The 19,753-nt window shown below is 44.8% G+C and overlaps 1 protein-coding gene across 4 annotated transcripts in view; it reads right to left on the bottom strand.

Annotated features, from left to right (window-relative positions):
• The window catches only part of Gatad2b (GATA zinc finger domain containing 2B), a 77,217-nt gene extending 58,134 nt beyond the window's left edge, over nucleotides 1-19,083 (bottom strand). Inside the window, exon 1 of one of the 4 annotated variants that reach the window (XM_004871409.4) lies at nucleotides 18,501-18,750. The gene's annotated coding sequence lies outside the window, so the exon portion shown is untranslated. Of the gene's footprint in view, nucleotides 1-17,669; nucleotides 17,689-18,500; nucleotides 18,751-19,064 lie in introns of those variants that run through there. The other 3 variants (XM_087203400.1, XM_004871410.4, XM_087203401.1) reach the window with 3 other exon arrangements.
• Between the last annotated feature and the right edge of the window lie 670 nt (nucleotides 19,084-19,753).

Consider the following 19,753-nt stretch of genomic DNA (forward strand, 5'->3'; position numbering starts at 1 on the left):
TCCAATAAAACTTTATTTATGGGGCTGGGGATTTAGCTCAGTGGTTCCACTACCTGCCTTGCAACCGCAAGGACCTGAGTTCAATCCCCGGTACCAAAAGAATAAAAACTTTATTTATGGACACTAAAATCTGAAATTCAAAGAATTTTCATACATGAAATATTTTTCCCCTCAACCATTTATTTATTTTTATTTTGGGGGGTACTGGGGATCGAACTCAGGACCTTGCACTTGCAAGGCAGGTGCAGTGCCACTGAGTTAAATCCCAGTCCTCCCCTCAACCATTTAAAACTGTGAAAACCATAATTCTCAGTTCATGGACAGGTCAAAAATAAGCTTGCAAATCCTTAGTTCGCTGACCTCTGACCTGTAGTCATGTATTTATTTGTTTTTTCTTTTGGTACCGGGAATTGAACTTGGGGCCTTAAGCTTGCAAGGCAGGCAGCAGAACATTTATTTACTTTTACTAAACATTTCAAATTTACAAAAGAAAAAAATGTAGAGAATAATAAAACAACCATTTATTCACCACCTCTCTTAGGAAAAACATCACAAAACCAAAGCTGTATGAGAAACTACTCCAATTTTATGCCCCTTCCTTTTTATGGTGGATTTAGCATTTATCACTTCCATAAACATTTTTTAGTATTTTTGTTATATGTGTACAGGTATATCTACATAAAAATATTTCAGCTTGCTTCGTTCATTCATTCATTCATTCACTGGAGACAGGGTCTTGCTGCTGTGTAGTTGAGGCTGGCCTTGAACTCACTATGTCACCTAGCTAGGCTGGCCTTGAACTTGTGGCATTCCTCCTGCCTCGGCCTCCCAAATGCCGGGATTACAGTTGTGCAGCACACCTCATTTATAAACTTTTTTTAAAAAACTGAAAAAGGGGCCAGGGATTTAGCTCAGCGGTGCTGCACCTGCCTGGCAAGTGGAAGGTCCTGAGTTCAATTCCTGGATCAGGGGAAAAAAAACTGAAAAAAAAGCCAGGTGTGGTGGCTCACACCGGTAATTCCAGCACTTGGGAGGCTGAGGCAGGAAGATCACTGGGAGTTCCAGGCCAGCCTGGACTACACAGTGAGTTTAAAATCAACTTGCACTACATAGCAAGACCCTGTCTCAAAAAAAACAAAAAGAAAAAAAAAAAAGTTTATCAGGACATGATTGTGACGCATAGTGACTACCTTCACTGTGTGGTACATGTGCATGACACACGCTCCTTCTTGCCTTTCCTTCCCCTCCTGCCCCTTCCCCTCCCTCCATTCTTGGTCCCCTCTTCCCAGGTGCAGCAGACCTATCTCCCCATTTCCTCCTATATTTTATTTTGCTCTTTACTTATACCGTATGTAAGCTTGTGTGTCTGGTTTAGTTCACTTAACTATGCAAGTTCTTAAAACTGCTGTGGCTGGGCATGGTGGTCCCACCTGCAATCCCAGCACTTTGGGAGGGGAGGCAGGAGGAAGCCTGCAGGTTTGTGCCCAGCCTGGGCAGTGTAGTATTTAGCAAGACATCTCAAGAAACTAAAAGGGCTGGAGTTGTAGTTCAGTGTGAAGGCACTGGGTTCAATCTAAAGCACTGCGAATAAATATCACATATACCCCTTTTCAACTTTTAATATCACCTCTGATATTTATCTCATTTGATAAATGCAACTATTATAGACCATTCATCTTAAATGGTAGAATGCCAACCCTGGGTAATAAGACAATTCATTTTCTATTTTTGGCTCACTCAACAAATTAGTTACATGTTACGTAGCAGGCATTTTTCTAAATGTAAGAAATGTAATACTAAATGAGCCCAAATTCTTTTCTCTATAGTTTACTCTGATGGACACTAGCACTTTCTCTGTCCACTACTGATAATTACAGTACATCCTTTCCCAACTGAAGCCCCAAGAGTTGCCCGAGATGAGGAAAGAAGATCTCCAAATTCAAGGTCAGCCTGGAGAACTTAAGGGGGGGCAGGTGGCATAGTGGTAGAGTCCAGGCCTACCATTTGAGGCCCTGGGTTCAATTCCCAGTTGGGGGAAAAGGGCTAGCCCTGATTTTATCCAAAACAGAGAATATGAAGGGGGGAAAATGCCTTCAATTTGACCAATGAAAAAGAAATCCATTCCTTTTAAGGTTTAACTTTTTCCCTGCAATACCAGGGATTGAACCCAGAACTTTCGGACTGAGTGACATCCCCAGCCCTTTATTATTTTTTTATCTTAAGACAAGGTCTTGATAAATTGCCCAAACTGGGCTAGAACTTGCAATGCTCCTGCCTCAGTCTCCTAAATTGCTGGGATTATAGCTGTGGTATGTGCCAACATAACCAGGTAAAAAGTGTTACATTGAGAGAAATACAAGAAAACCTTAGGAATAAATTTTACTCCAAATACCAGACTCTCTAAGCTTCAACATTTTAGAATTAAAACCCACTTTTCAGGGGCCAGGGATTTATCTCAGTTGTTCCGCCGCCTGCCTCACAAGCACAAGGATCCAAGTTTGATCCCTGGTACCAAAAAAAACACCAAAAAAACACCCACTTTGCCGTTGCCTCCACTCAGGCTAAAACAACAAACTGCTGGTCCCTGGCGACAATAAGACAAACGAAGCCCTCAGTTTCTGCTCTTCATTCCCAATACCAGCAGCAAGCAGCAAGAAGAGATAGAACAGCAAGACAGCTATTTTTTTTTTTTTGGTACCGGGGATCGAACTCAGGACCTTGCGCCTACAAGGCAAGCATCGGAACCACTGAGCTAAATCCCTGGCCAGGGCTAAATTTTTGAATTAATCAATGAAAGAAATTATTTTAGTAATCTGAATTTAAGACATTGATCAAAAGCTTTGCTCTTTAGAAGCAAAACAATAACCTACTGAATAAAACAAATTATTTTCACCCTAAAAAAAAAAGAGGAAGAAACCACGTAAGGGAACCATTAGAGCAAAAAACAAAAAACTAGTCAGTGAGGAAACTTAAGTCTTACAAGAAATTTGATCCTATCCTCAACATCCCCATTCTCTCTTTTTTTTTTTTTTTTTGGTACCGGGAATCAAACTCAGGACCTTGTGCTTGCAAGGCAGGCAGTGAAACCACTGAGCTAAATCCCCCGCCCAGGATCCCCACTCTTTGAAAACAGTATGACCCTGCAGATGTAGCAGTGTTTGCCTCTACGAACTGGGAATTCACAAAAATGTTCACATGAACAATCCACTGGGAAACCGACATGCTCCTGCCTCCAGAAATGGTTAGTGATTTTAAAAGACTTGGAGGACAAGAAATCAGTTTATTAAAACTTTTTATGGTTAAATTTACAGCTGGGCCAGGCATGGTGGAGCACAACTGTTATCCCCAGCACTTGGGAGACTGAAGCAGGAGAATCACCACAAGTTCGAGGACAGCCTGGGCTACTTAGTGAGTCCAAGGCCACCCTGAAATACAGTGAGAACCTTTCTCAAAAAATAATAAGGCCGGGGATTTAGCTCAGTGGTGCCACCACCTGCCTCGCAACTGCAAGGTCCTGAGTTCGATCTCCGGCACCCCCTCAAAAAAATAACAAATAAAAATAAATTTAGAGCTGGAAGGTTTGCAGGACATTTAAAACAAACAAAAAAACTTTGTGGAGTGGGGATTTAGCTCAGTGGCACCATGCCTGCCTTGCAACCGCAAAGTCCTGAATTTGATCCCCGTTACAGGAATAAAAAAAATCTTTACTGGGCAGGAGTTGAGGTAGTCTTGCTCTGTAGTTCAGGCTGACCTGAACTCACTATGCAGCCCAGGTTGGCCTAAACTTGTGGGGACCCTCCTGCCTCAGCCTCCAGTGCTGGGATTACAGGTGACCACCTCCATGCCCAGCAAAAACCTTCCCTTGGAATGCCTAGCCCTGCACTTTCCAGAAGGCACGTGCTGTAATCACAGCGTCTGGGATGCTGAGGCAGGGGGATCGTGAGTTCAAGGTCAGCCTGAGCTGCATACGGAGACCCTCTCTCAAAAAACAGAAAGCCTACTCCTCTTTTTTTAATAATCAGTTTATATGGGCCGGGGATTTAGCTCAGTGGTTCCGGTGCCTGCCTCGAAAGCGCAAGGTCCCGAGTTTAATCCCCAGTACCAAAAAAAAAAAAAGAAAGAAAAATAATCAGGTTACACAGTCATATAGTCAATAATCAACATCCAAAGATACTTGCTTTTTTTCAGAAGGGAAATGCTAAACTCTTTTTTGTTTTTTGGTATCAGGGATCAAACTCGGGACCTTGCGCTTGCAAGGCAGGCACCGGAACCACTGAGCTAAATCCCCGGCCCTAAACTCTTTATGATGAGTGTTATCATTATGTGTATCTAAAAAGTACCAATAAATGTTTTGCTAAAAAAAAAGAGAAAACGCTAAACCAGGTGTGATGGTACACCCCTGTAACCCCAGCATTCAGGAGGCTGAAACAGGAGGATCACCTTGACTCTGAGTACATAGCCAGCCGGGATACATCATACTGAGTTCAAAGCCAGCCTGAACTGCATAGCAAGACCCTGTCTGTCAAAACCAAAAAAAAAAAAAAAAAAAAGAGAGGAAATACTATTAAGATATGTTAAGTGTTGCCAGAGGCACTTGAAGACAGTTCTCATCACTGGCCAACCACACTTATTTTCTCAAGTTCAGGTTTAAATTAAATTGTTTTACATACTGTCCATGTCCTATTGGTGTGAATGTAAATTGGCACAAATTTTTGGAGGATATTTTCACAGTACCTAAGAAGGTTCTAAGCAGACTGACCTGCCCATGGAGCAGTGCGGTGTGGTGCCATAAGGTAGCATCCCATACAAAGCCACAAACTGCAAACGCCTAAGTGTCCCTAGGGGCAGACTGAGTAAGCTAAGGTGTATCCATACAATGGAATATTACACAGCCACTGAAACAACACGTGCGTGTCACATACATCCATACACACACAAGCATAAGCTTCAGCTCCTGTGCCTACTAGATAAGTGACCTTGGGTAAGCTTTTTAACTCCTGTGCCTCAATCTTTCATTTGAAAACTAGGAAAAATAACAGTATCTAACCTTGGGAGTCTTGTGAACATTAAATGTTTAAACTAGCTCCTGACACAAAAGAAAGCCCAATAGGGCCGGGGATTTAGCTCAGTGGTTTCACCACCCGGTGCACAAGCTCAAGGATCCGAGTTCGATCCCCGGTGCCAAAAAAAAAAAAAACAAAGCCCAATAAATGTTGTTATTAAAAAGATAGCTATGGTGGGGCTGGGGATTTAGCTCAGTGGTTCCGGTGCCTGCCTTGCAAGCGCAAGGTCCTGAGTTCAATCTCCGGTACCAAAAAAAATAAAAAATAAAAAAGATACCCATGCCAGTCATGGTGCCACACACCTGTAATCCCAGCAATTGGGAACCTGACACAGGAAGGAGGATACCATGAGTTCAAGGCCAGACTGAACTATATAAAGAAACAACAAAAAAGGACGGGGGAGGGGGGGGCCGGAGATTTAGCCCAGTGGTGCCACCGCCTGCCTCGCAAGCACAAGGACCCGAGTTCGATCCCCGATACCAAAAAAAAAAGGGCCGAGGATTTAGCTCAGTGGCACTGAGCCTGCCTCACAAATGCAAGGTCCTGACTTCAATCCCTGGCACCAAACAACAACAAAAAGATACCCATCTCTTGATCCTTACCAACTGAGAATACTCTAACTTCTTACTTGTTATATCTTTTATTTTGCTCTTTATTTTCACTCTGCATTTCTCATATAATAGAAACAATGTGATATTTAAACTTATGTGTCCTGGGGCTGGGGATTTAGCTCAGTGGCGCTCCGCCTGCCTCAGAAGTGCAAGGTCCTGAGTTGGATCACCAGTACTGAAAAATAAATAAACTTCTGTACCTGATTTATTTCACTTAATATAATGGTCTCAAGGTGCACCTATTTTCCTACAGTTAACTCAAGTCTATCTTTCTTTATGGAACATTAGTACTCCATGATGTGTAAATGCCACTTTCTTTATCCATTCATCTGTTGATGGGGATACAGGCCACTTCTAAGATTTGACTATTACAAATTGTGCTGCTATAAACATGGTTATGTATGTATCTCTATAATATGATCTCTCTCTCTTTTTTTTTTTTGGTACTGGGGATGGAACTCGGGTCTTTGCACTTGCAAGGCAGGCAGTGGAACCACTGAGCTAAATCCCCGGCCATGGAATTTCTTGTTTTAGTTTTTTCAGGAGTATCTATATTGATTTCCATAGCAGAGATGGAATGGGCAAGAGAGGGAAGGGATAAAGCACGAAAAAAAAGGAATTGGGATGTGTTGTGTACGTGTACCAATTTCCCACAAGAAGTATAAGCATTATGTGCTACATACGTATACTAATAAACTAAAATTTTTAAAAGTACACAAGGCCATAAGTGACTAAGAGCAAGCAATCACACTGGTTAAAACTAGGACAATGTGGGGATAGACGCCAACAGATGAAATACAAGTTTCTGAAAGTAGAATTTTCAGGATTTGGTATACCTATCTCACACTTAGACTCAAGTTATAAAAAGTGTGAAATAAGTTCCTACTTAAAAGGCACTTGTAGGCCGGGCATGGTGGTGCACACCAGTAATGACAGCACTAGGGAAGCTGAGGCAGGAGGATCATCATGAGTTCAAGGCCAGCCTGGGCTATACAGTGAGTTCAAGGGCAGTTGCAACTACAAGGCAAGACCATGTCTCAAAAACCCAAAAACAGGGGTTGGGGATTTAGCTCAGTGGTTCCACTGCCTGCCTTGCAAGCGTAAGGTCCGGAGAAGTTTGATCCCCAGTACCAAAAAAACCCCCCCAAATAAATAAATAAGGCCCTTGTTTCTATGTATCTATATATCTATATATATAGATATATAGATACACACACACACACACACACACACACACACACACTCCATTAGTATTTTAATTATTTTAATGTCTTTTCCACTATATCTTCAGAGGATATAAAGATTTATCTTCATATTCTCCGTAACATACACACAGGTTTTTCATCTATGAGGTATAACAAATGTTCTGTGAGCTAGGTGAGGCGGTGCACTCTGGGAGGCCAAGGCAAGATATCTCAAGTTAGAGTTCAGCCTGTGCAATTTAGCAACATACTTTCAAAATAAAAAAAGAACTGCAGATGTTGTCCAGAGTGAAGGCCTTGAGTTCAACTCCCAGAACTGGGGAAGGAGGAGGATTTTAGTTTAACTACCAAAAAGCTTTCAAGAAATTGGGTAAGCAGGGTGTGGTGGCACATGTCTGCAACTCCAGCACTCTGGCAGGCTGAGGCAGGAAATGGCAAGTTCAAGCCCAACCTGGGTAACTTAGTGACCTAGTGAGACCTTGTCTCAAAATAAAAAATAAAAGGCTAGAGATGCAGCTCAGTGTGAAGACCCGAGACTCAATCCCCAGTACTACCCCTCCAAAAAAAGGAAGAGAAAAATTAAATAAATAGCAGTCATCGTGGTAAATGGTTGCAATTCCAGCTATCCTACAGGTCGAAGTAGGAGGATCACAAGTTTGAGGCCAGCCTAGAAATTTAGCATAATCTTGTCTCAAAATTAAAACAATAGGGGCTGGGGATTTAGCTCAGTGGTGCCCCATCTGCTTCAAAATCGCAAGGTCCTGAGTTCAATCCCTGGTACAATAAATAAATAAATAAACAAACAATAAAAGGGGTTAGAGATATAGCTCAGCACTCCAGTACCCCCAAGTACTACCAAAATAAAAAATGAATTAAGAGCCAGGGGTTTGGCTCAGTGGTGCTGCACCCGCCTTGCAAGTGCAAGGTAGTGAGTTCGATCCCTGGTACCAAGAAGAAAGAAAAAGAATCAAGTAAAACTTACCAAGAAGTAGTACCAATACTAACTTGTTTCATGCACAGCACTGATACGCTTAATTTTTTAAGAGTCAGAAAAACACAGTACACACACAAAGCTTTTCAGAATAACCAATAAAGAGCTAAACTAGGAATAGAAGCACATAACATTCCCAGCATTCTGGGAAGCTGAGACAGGCGGACAGACAGTTTCCAGCTCAGGCAATTTATCAATTTAAGGAGATCCTGTCTCAAAATTTAAAAAAAAATTTTTTTTTTAAATTTTTTTTTGGTACCGGGGATCGAACTCAGGACCTTGCGCTTGCAAGGCAGGCTCCCCAACCACTGAGCTAAATCCCCGGCCCCCCAAAAACATTTTTTTAAAGGGCTGAGGATGTAACAGTGTAAAGGCCCTGCAGACCAAAAAAGAAAAGAAAAGAATGGGGATGCTGGGGATGTTATCTCAGTGGTCCTGCAGAGCACTTCATGAGTACATGATGCCCAGGACAACATCCCTAGCACGACCAGGAAAAAAATAAAAATAAAAGCGCTAACTGCTAAAGAGCACACAAACAAAAATTAGTATTATTAAAATACCAGCTTCCAAAGATGAATTTACTTAACTCATAAAGCTATAAAATACTTTCCTTTTCCAGTATCTTACCTAACCACAATGGAATCCCTTATTCATTCTTCTCACATCCTCAACTAAGTCCACGACACAATACATGCACATAACTACAGACATTTTTAAGTTTTACTTTTTGATACAAGTTTATCATAGATATATGTACTATAACTCAGAAGGTCTAAATCCCAAATTTTTAGCCAGGCGTGGTGGCACATACCAGTATTTTCAACACTATGGGAGACTGAGACAAGAGGATCACCTTGAGTTCAAGGACATCCTGGGCTCCACAGTGAGTTCAACATCATCCTAAACTAGGTAGTGAGATTCTGTCTCTTTTTCATTTGTTTTTTTGCTGTTGTTGTTGGTTGGTTTGTTCTGAGTCAAGATCTTACTATGTAGCCCAGCCTGGCCTCGGAACTCACAGAGATCCTCCTGTCTCAGCCTCCCAAGTACTGGGATTACAGGCATGCACCACCATGCCCAGCACTTTCTGGTTTTTTGAGACAAGCTCTTGCCTGTAGTTCAAGCTAGCCTCAAACTCGTGGCACTCCTCCTGCCTCAGCCTCCCAAGTGCTGTGATTATAGGTGTGTGCTACCCACACCCGCCTGCAAACATGTTTATAGACACTATCGTTTAAATTCTAGTACATGGAAAGAGTATCATGCTATTCACATCAAACCACACAGAACCTAATACAGTCATACTTTGGTACCTCAATTGCTTTGAAACTTGTTGAATTTGGTACTTAACGAAAATTCTGCCTTTGTACTATTTGGTACTAGAGCTGCAAGCTGGAACTTGTCAGCGTTGATTGCTTTGTGGCTCATTACCTTTCTAGCCAAATAACTCATTTGGAACTTGCCATTTTCTTTGTTTTTTTGGGTTTTTTTGGTACCAGGGATCAAACTCGGGTCCTTGTGCTTGCAAGGCAGGTAGCAGAACCACTGAGCTAAATCCCCAGCCCTAGTACCTGCCATTTTCATAATCATAGTGCCTCCCACAACTAACAAGTACCAAGGTTTCACCACAGCTCAATACCCCTACAGCCTTCTACAGAACCTGTCCACAGCAGTAGCAGCATACACAACCAATTGTTTCAATTCCTTCAACAGCAAAACATCAGTCTTCAGGCTGGGGTTTTAGCTCAGTGGTTTCCCCGCCTGCTGCGCAAGCCCAAGGACCTGAGTTCAATCTCCAGAACAACAACAAAAAATGCTATGTTATTTGGGAACTCTTCCATGTTTTTCACTGATAGATGAAAATTACTTCCTATTAGATGAACCCAGGGTGAGGCCAGGCATGGTGGCATGCAAGGCTGAAGTAGGATTGCCATTGAGTTCCAGCCTGAATTAGAGACCCCTGCCTCAAAAACCAAAAGCAAACAAACAAATGGAACAGGATGCAGCTTACAGCAAAATCCCTGGGTTCAATATCCAGTACCACAAAAATATTAAATTTTTAAAAACATTACTGGGGTCAGATATGGTGGTGCACATCTGTAACTGCAACACGCAGAAGGCTGAGGCAGGAGGATTGCTGTGAGTTTGAGGCCAGCCTGAGCTACATAGTGATTTGAAGGCCAGCCTGCACTACATAGTGAGACCCTGTCTCGATTAAAAAAAAAAAGTTGGGGCGGGGATTTAGCTCAGTGATTCCTCTGCCTGCCTCGAAAGCGAAAGGACCTGAGTTTGATCCCCGGTACCAAAAAAAGAGAAAAAAAAGTTATTGGGAATTGAACCCAGTGCCTTATATGTTCTACCACTAAAATACATCCTTCCTGTCCCTTTTTTCTTAACTTCTTGAACTTCTGATCTCCTGTTTCAACCTCCCCAGTAGTTGGGATTACAAGAATGAAGCACAAAGCCATATAGTTTATAATGAAACTTTACATGAATAATCTTATTTGGTTTTTGTTTTTGGTACCAGGATTCGAAATCGAGGCCTTGCGCTTTCAAAGCAGGCGGCAGAACCACTGGGCTAAATCCCCGGCCAGCATAATCTTATTTGATTAATACAAAGACCTAATGAAATAAACACAGCAGTCATGGATCCTCATCTTTTAGTTGAGAAAACTAAGTTCAACACCTCAAGTGACTCAGTCAAGGTCATACATAGGATAAATGGCAGAAACAAGACACCAATCTTGTGGGGCAGGATGGCACACACCTGTAATCCAGGCACTAGGGAGGCTGAGGCAGAACCACTAGGAGTTCAAGGTTGGCCCGGGGATTTAGCTCACTGCCACTTCACTGCCTTTCAACCCAGTACCAAAAAAAACAACCCAATCTTGGCCTTCTGCTCCCATAGCACAACAGAAGAGGAATCTTCTAAATTTATAGAATTCTCTCAACCTATTAAGAGTTCATTGATTTAATAAATATTTCTGAATATCTTTTAGGTGACAAGTACTACACTCGGGTCTGGAGATACACTGGTTAGATCATTTTTTTTTTTTTTTTTGGTACCGGGGATCGAACCTGGGTCCTTGCACTTGCCAGGCAGGCAGCGGAACCACTGAGCTAAATCCCCAGCCCATATACTGGTAAAAAGGTATGTTCTCTTTTGCTTTTAGGATGCTCACAGTCCACTGAGGAGGGGACATACAGTAATATCAAAAAAGAAAATATAGCCAGGGATTTAGCTCAGTGGTTTCGCCACCTGCCTGGCAAGCGCAAGGACCCAAGTTTGACCCCAGTACCAAAAAAAAAAAAAAAAAAGAAAAGAAAAAAGAAAATATAGCTAAATCTGTTGGGTTAAGTAAAAAAAGGCTTTCCAGAGGAGGAAGCATTTGAAGTGAGATTTGGAAGCTGATCTGGGAACTAAAAGAATATATTTGCTCACATTAGCTGTATGTGAGGTGGAGAAGTAAGGCTAAAAAGGAAGGCAAAAGCTAAGATCAAGGGTCTTGAATACTATGCAAAGTTTAAATTTTATTTTTTCATGACTGGAAACTATTAAATAATTTTAAGTAGTAGAATGAATAATCAGCTACCTGAAAGAACATTTTGAAGACAATATGTTGAGAATTTAAAAGGGAACAAAACTGTAAGAGATCATGGCAATACTCCAAATAAAGTTATTGCAGGCCTGAATTAGGAAACTTACAGTAGAAATACAAAAGAAACCATACATTCAGAATTATTCAGAAAGTAGCAGCAAAAAAAAAAAAAAGAGAGAGAGAGAAGTGATGCTCATATTCCTGGCTTAGACTGCTCAATGAATTATGAAAGGGGAAAAAAATGAATGCTGAGTGTGGACTACCAGATACAGAGACATGTATGTCTAGGACACACCACAGACAACTGGAAGCAAAGAGCTGCAGTTTAGAGGAGACGTGGTATGTAAATACACTTGAAGATTTTAATGGGAAGAAAATCATTTTACTATCATTATTTGCGTAATGCTTTAAAGTTCCCCAAACATCTTATGGGCTGAGGATGTAGCTCAGTGGTAGAGCAGTTGCCTGGCATGCACAAGGTCCTGGGTTCAATCCCTGATACTGAAAAAAAACTCATGTTATGCTTATCAAATTTCATACTTTGTTATAAATAAACATAAGGTTAGGAACACAGGTTATTATTTCTGTACAATCAACAAATGTTATTACATTCCAGGTACCATATTAGGCACTAAACAAAATTCCAAAATAAATACCAGATATAAATCCCTCCCTTCAAAGACTATATCATAGGGTAGGGGCCAGAAGCAATAAATGTAACAAATAAACTGGGTGTGGTGGCACATGGCTTAATCCCAGCACTCAGGAGGAGGCTGAGGCAGGAGGATCACTTCGAATTCAAGGGCAGCCCATGTCTCAAAAAACCAGCAAGAGGGCCCGGGATTTAGCTCACTGGTTTCGCCACCTGCTGCACAAGCGCAAGGACCTGAGTTCAATCCCCGGTACCAAAAAAAAAAAAAAAAAAAAAAAAACCAGCAAGAAATAAATAAACAAACAAACAGGTTATAAAGTTGTTAAGTGCTATGGAAAAAAAATAGGGCAGGGAAGGACTAGAAGGAATGAACGATGGAGACTAAAGATACAACTTTACTACAGAGGGCTAGAATAAGCCCTCACCAAAAAGATGACATTTAAGCAAAGATTTGAAGGAAGTATGGAATAAACCATATTTATTATCTCGATGGGGAAAACTGTCTTCCTACCAGCAGGAATAGCTGGTGCAAAAGAACTAAGATAAAGACTGTGACTGATGGGGCCGGGGATGTAGCTCAGTGGCACCACACCTGCCTGGCAACCACAAGGTCCTGAGTTATCCCCAGTACCAAAAAACAAACAAACAAAAAGAATGTGACTGATGTACTCAATGAACAAGTTACCCTGACTAAAATGACGAAGCAAGACAAAGGATGACAGTAGGACAAAGGGGAAGTGTGAGAGGCAGACTATGTAAGATCTTCAGGCTACTCTAAGGACTTCTACTCTGAAAGAAATGGGAATTCAAAAATTAGGAACCCGCAGGGTGCAGTGGTGCATGCCTGTGATCCTGGCTATTTGGGAGGCTGAAGCAGAAAGATCTCTAGCCTGGGACGACCCGTCCTTCCTAGGAGGACCAGGGATATAGCTCAGTGGTAGAGCGCCTGTGTCGCATCCATAAGGCCATGGGTTCATTTCCCAGCACAAATAAATAAAGTAAGTAGGTAAATCAAACCCTATCCAAAGTCATATGGCTAATAAATGGAAAAGCCAAGACCTGATCCGGGATATGTAGGCCTCTATACTTTTGTTCCACTACTCCAATCTGCCACTTAGTCTACTCCCTCCCTTTCAGAAAGTCTGAATTTTTTTTTTTTTTTAGACAAGGTCTTGCTAGTTCAGGCTGGCCTGGAATCACTATGTAGCCCAGACTGCCCTCGAACTCATAGCAATCCTGCCTCAGCCTCCCAAAGTGGTGGGATTACAGGAATGTGCCATTATGCTTGCCTTGAAAGCTAGCCTTTTTGGGGGGGGGGGGGGGTACCGGGGATCAAACTCCGGACTTTGTGCTTGCAAGGCAGGTGCCGGAACCACTGAGCTAAGTCCCCGGCCCAAGCTAGCTTTCTGACAATATTTAAATTCATACTTTCTGCCCGGGTGTGGTAGCACAAGTGTGAAGTTAGACTCGAAACCTAACAAAACCCTGCCTCAAAATTTAAAAAGGGCTGGAGATGTAGCTCTGTGCAAAGGCCCTGAGACTTTGGTATTGGTTTCAATACCCAACACCACCACCACTACAAAAAAAAAAAAAAGTTAACTTAATAAATACCATCTAGGTAAGATTCACAAGCCCTCCAGTTAACATCTCCAATACTAGGAATCATGCTAGGAATGTATTAATCCTAGTGTCTATTATAAATTCTTACATTCCAACCTATATTTAGGAAGATTACAAATTCAAATATTCCCTAAAATGAGAGAAGATAAAGGAAGCTCTGATTAGGAGACTTAAAGTGTGACTGTCAGGTTCAAGTAACCGTAGCCCATATTATTAGGAAATGTATATTATGCGAAAAAAGCAAGAGAATGCCTCAAGAATATGTAATTAATATCATGTTCCTTAATTTCCTTGCCAGCCTACTGGTCGATATTAAGTTCACATGTTGCCAAAGATCTTTCTCCAATTATTACTCTAAGATCTAGGATTTGAACATTTCAATCCTCAAATTAATACATATGTTGTTATTCACCTGTTGCTTTTGATATTATAACCCAAAATCTTCAAAGAATCACGCCAGTCCACGCCGATGTAAAACAATGGCAAAGATTAGGGAATTTTAAGGGAGACACTACACGTTACCTAGTCACTATCTACACCTCTCAGATTAATGGCCCTGGGCCTTTCCTCTCCCACTTGATCAACTCAAGCTGTTCAGGAATACTTCATACATCCACAAGGGATAAGGTGAAAGATGGACTATCAAAAGGGGTTAACCTGCCGGGTTAGAGAGATGAGATCTACTTGGGCATGGTGCCACACACCTGTTTTCCCAGCACTTGGGAGGCTGAGGCAAGAGAATCATCTTGAGTTGGAAGCCAGCCTGGGCTACACACAGTGAGTTCCAGGCCAGCCTGAACTACACAGCAAGACACTGTCTCCAAAAAATCAAAAATAGGGCTGGGGATTTAACTCAGTGGTTCTGCCGCCTGCCTTGCAAGCACAAGGACCCGTGTTTGATCCCCGGAACCCCCCCCCCCAAAAAAAGATTGTACTTCAGTGCAGAAGCCCTTGGTTAAATCCCCAGTACCAAAACAAACAAATGAAAGATCAGATCTATTCTTCAGAGGCTTTCATCACCACTACACAAAGAGAAGGTCCCTGTCTCACTGCTTCCACAGCCACCAAAACTCCTAACCATTACCTACAGGAAAGCTTCGATATAACCTGGCTTGGTAGCACACACTTATAATCCAAGCACACTTGGCAGGCTGAAGCAGGAGGATCAAAAGTCTGAGGCCATGCAAGGTCCTGAGTTCGATCCCTGCTACCAAAAAAAAAAGTCCGAGGCCAGCTTGGGCAAGTTCAAGGCTAACCTCCTGGGTTACACAGAGACCCTGTTTCAAAAAAAGGTTGGGGAGGGATATAGCTCAGTGGCACCACGCCTGCCTGGCAAGTGCAAGGTCCTGAGTTCAATCCCCAGTACCAAAAATAAGCTTCACAGGTCACTAGGAATAAACCATACAACAAGACTAATAGGCACTTTCCCCCAAGAACCAGTCTTCTTTAACAGAAACAGAACTTCCTCATGTATCTGTTCGACGTTTAGCCAACAGAAGGGGAACTGCAACTTTGTGTGGCACTGTCTAATGTTGGATTTTTCCTGATCAAGAGGTAATATGGCCTTATGCTAGAACCAGATTTACAGTCAATCTGAGTGTGTCTTTTTATTTTTCTTTCCCTACAAACTACCTCAGAAAATACCTGGTTACTATGCCTTGATATGTAATGATACAGGAATTTAAATATTGCAAAAGTCTGGAAAAGAAAGTGCCTCAGTCCCAGTTATGGCCCAAATCTTATGATTTCTCAGCAATTGTTTTAATCAACCAGAGCTGGTTTGGCTTTTTTCAATGAGCCAAGCAACATGAACCTTTAGAGCTAAGCGAAGAGAGGCTGCTCGTCAGCATGACTCTCAGTGGACTAGCTACATGGAACATGCTCCAGCCTAGAAACCAGGACAGCACACCTGCTGTTTCCCCACACACGCAGTTCCAGCTTTTTTGGGGGGGAGGGGTGTCTATAAATTAAAACAAGAGGCTTGCTTTACATATAACATACAAGATTCCCTGCTAAAAGCTAAGATGAACCCAGTGGTTTCAGCATATGATATCTTTCTTGACAAAATGACACCTCTTCCATCCTGCTCTTCTCTAACTAAAACCCAACAAGTTGGTCCACCTTAACCCAGGTGGAATCAGAAAGGGGGAGGGGCAATCCCCAAATAGGAGGGGACGGTATACAGTTTTTAAAAATATTTTAGGGCTCTAAGATTTAGAAGAAATGCCTCACACCTCTCCCACCACCTTGCGGCTCTACGCTAAACAGAGCAGAAATTACTGCCAGAGCTCAGATCTGAAGAGTTGATCAAAGAACCTGGTTAACATTACTTCTAGACAAGTATTTGAATTCAACTCTATTCAGACCCTATTTCATTACCTCTAAACAGGAAGTTAACAGACATCACAAAGAGTCAGGGGAGGCAAACCACTGTTATAAAGATGGATGCTGCTTTCAACTATAAATCACTCATCTCATCAAGAATATTCTCCACTGGGCTGGGGATTTAGCTCAGTGGTTCCAGAGCCTGCCTCGAAAGCACAAGGTCCCGAGTTCGATCCCTGGTTCCAAAAAAAAAAAAAAAAAAAGAATGTTCTCCACTAAGAAATAAAAGGACAAAAGTCTTGGGCAGGGATTTAGCTCAGTGGCACTGGGCCTGCCTGGAAAGTGAAAGGTCCTGTTCGATCCCTGGTACCAAAACCAAAACCAAAGACTATAAACCTGACCTCAGGAAAAAAAAAAAAAAAAAACCTGACCTCTTCTCAAACTGGGTCATTCAGCCTACAGGTCTAGCTTTCTGATTCCTGCTGATTAATACTCCCAGCACCAGGAGGCTGAGGCAGGAAGATCACCATAGGTTGGAGGCTAGCCTGGGCTCCGTAGAGAAGTTCAAAGCCAGCCTGGACTATACAGCGAGATCGTGTTTCAAACAAACAAAAAATACTTATCTACCTCATGCCATGATGACTATCACTGCCTCCAGACTGAAAACCACATTCCTCTAAAAACAATAGTCTGACCAAACCAAAAGTCTCAGTTAATTTATTATTCATACAACCTACCTGGTTAAAGAAAAAAAGCCAAAGAAAATCCTGTCCCTGATCCAACCTACGTTCAAACAGCCAGGGACTGATTATCAGTCACCAAAACAGGCAGCACTGTTTCCAACAGGATGAGCCTTCCCTTAAGAATATGCTGAACCCCTCCGTAGGACCTCCTTCAGCGCCTCCAGAGTAGCCTCCTTCCCAATCAAGCACCAGCAGAAATGCTACTCTATGGCAATACTCTATCACAATACTCTATTAAGATTGCCCCAGCATGAAACTATGAATCCAAGTGGTTAGGAGACTCTGAGGAAGCATATATCAAAGAAAGAGCAATAAGTGAACACTAACCTCTCCAACAGGTTAGCTTCCAACAACACACAGACCTCACTGGCCTGAAAACAGCAGTCATGCGCACTGGGGCTGGGACTGGATGGCTGGAGGACACAGGTGGGAGGGAAGGGTTTTTTTCACTTTGCACCATATGCATGCATTGCCATTTCAAAATATAAATTTTTTGAAAAGAAAATGTCTTAAAAGTACAACAGCATCAGCTCTTCTTCAACACAGATCTTAAACCCACTTTGACTCCATCAACTACCAGTCCAATTCCCCTTTTGCAGTCTGGTCTGCAAACACTGCTCTTTCCTTGCCTGAAACCCGTATCCCCACCTCTTCGTATACACAAAAGCCCTCCAAACAATCATTGCTCAGCTGAGAAGACTGGCTCCCAGGAGGCTACCTGATTCTCTAGAGGACAGCAGAAGACAGCTCTGCGTGCACATGCCACCCACCACTGCAGCCCCCGTGTCCACCTCAGTCCCAGCTCCACAGCCTAACCTCGAATTTGGAGGGAAGCTGATGCTAGGAAGAAGCCGCAAAAGCTACAGTACCTTTACGCACCGGGAAAACTGCCCGGGCCGCGAAGGGCAGCTAATGGCACTTGCAGAAGTAGTTAGCTCCTCAGTGTAACTGAGAGGAGGGATGCAAAAAGTACTTTAAATTCCGCTTTGCTCGGGAAGGGCAAGTTCCTGCCCTACCGATCCTCAGGTGCTGGACTGGGAAACAGACCCGTGTGTCCCAGAGCCCAGCTGAGAAAGGGGTGCTTCGGTCGCGACCCAAAATAGAAAAAAGGTGCCCACACAGGCCGGGGCAAAGCGTTCGCCTACGGGAGAGCGAGAGAACGGTGGACGACGGAATGAAGGGGCAAGGGGCAAGGCTGCGCGCTCCCGATCGCGTCACCTCGGCGGAAGCGGCCATCCGCGCGCCCTGCCCCTCGGACCCCGCCTGCCGGTCACCGCCGCGCGCCGGGAGCGGCCCCCGCACGCGAGGGCACCCGGGGGCGCAGTGAAAGGGGGCGCGCTGGAGAGGCGACCCGGGCGCATGGCGGGCAGAGGCGGGGAATGAAAGCAGGGATGGCGGGGAAGCGGAGCGCGAGGGAGGGCGGGCGAGCCGGGAGGAAGGCGGACTGGCGCCGGGGCGCGCGAGGGAGGAAGGCGGGGCGCGCGAGGGGACGGGGCGAGGGGGGGCGACGGGGGCGCGCGGGGCCGGCGGGGGGGCGACGGGGGCGCGCGGCGGGCGTCGGCTCGCGGGCGCTTCCCCTCCCCCGCCCTGCACCTTTCCCTTCCCCCGCCGCCGTCGCCGCCCCGGCTTCCCTCCCTTCCTCGCTCCTCACCGCGCCCGGGCGGGCGAGCGGCCAGGCCGGCCTAGGCCGAGCTCCTCACCTGGCGGTGGCGGTGTAACTCCCGGCTGGCTCGCCTCCTCAGGCGGCGGCAGAGGCGTCGAAAAGGAAGAGGCGACGGCGGAGTGGGCTCCGGACCCCGACGACGGGACCGGGGGCGGGGGTGGGGGAGGGGCCGGGCCGGGCCGGGGCGGGCGGGCGGAGCAGACACTGCGGTACAGACGGGGGCAGCGGCGGCGGCGGCGGCTGCACCGGCGGCGGCGGCACCACACAAACAAGGACGCTGATTGGGCAGCTGCCAAGCGCCTCGGCTCCGCCTTACTCACACGCCACGACGCCCATTGGGCAACCTGAGCCGGCCACCCCGCCCTCCTCTTCGTGGACCTACCAATAGAAGCCGAAATGCGGAGGCTTCGCCCCACCCTTGAACAGTGAGTGGTAGGAGAAGAGACGATTGGCGCATTGAAGACCCAGTGCTAAACGGAGGAGGGGGATGGTCTAGCGGGGGCGCGCTAATGGGTACCTCAGCCAGTCCCAGACACATCCGGGTCTTCGACAACCCATTAAGTGTCGGGGGTCAAAAAATCGCTTCAGGCTGCAACTTTACCTTAGAGACGTTTTGGTCCCCAGGCAGCCGCCGTACCCCAGGCTCCCAAAACCGGGATTCCCCTTTGGGCATCTTTCGATCTTTCACTTCTAAAGATGGAGGCTGTCGAACGGCAGTGTGCTCTGCGGTGGGCGGTGTTTCATCGCGACAGGGTCCAGGAATTTCACGATAGAAGTAGCTTTAGGCGCTTGGGCCTTGCTCTGCACCTGGGGCGTGGCCTGCCTCGGTCTCCCGAAGGCCCTCTGCTTCCTGGTGTCCGTCCCCCTCTGCTTGGTCCTGCCTTGGCTGAGCCCCGCGAGCAGAAGAAAAGGCAGCTAGCGAAATCTGGGGAGAATTGGCGATGTGCGGGGCCAGCGCAGCGCCTTCTCACGGGTCCCCTCGTCTGGCTGGGTTCACAGCCACCTTCTGCTGGCCTCGCTCCTTCCTCACGGCACCGGGCCCCGCCTGAACTCGAGTCTGCAGCGCTTGAGCACCCTAAGGATAGGAACCAACTATCACAGGATCAGTTTGTTGAGGGAACACTGAAAACAACATTTTGGGGAAGGAACTGTGGGGCCAGACACGATTATCGTGTTTATTCCTCATAAATCTGGGAGACAGTTACTGTTAACTCCTCTTTTACGGATAAGGAAAATGAGGTACAGAACAAATGACTTTTTCAGAGCAACGCACGTTAAGCGGCAGAGCTG

This window comes from Heterocephalus glaber, unplaced genomic scaffold, assembly GCF_053883595.1.
Source record: "Heterocephalus glaber isolate CG9 unplaced genomic scaffold, H.glaber_assembly_v1.0 deba00001795, whole genome shotgun sequence".
Taxonomy (NCBI): Eukaryota; Metazoa; Chordata; class Mammalia; order Rodentia; family Bathyergidae; genus Heterocephalus; species Heterocephalus glaber.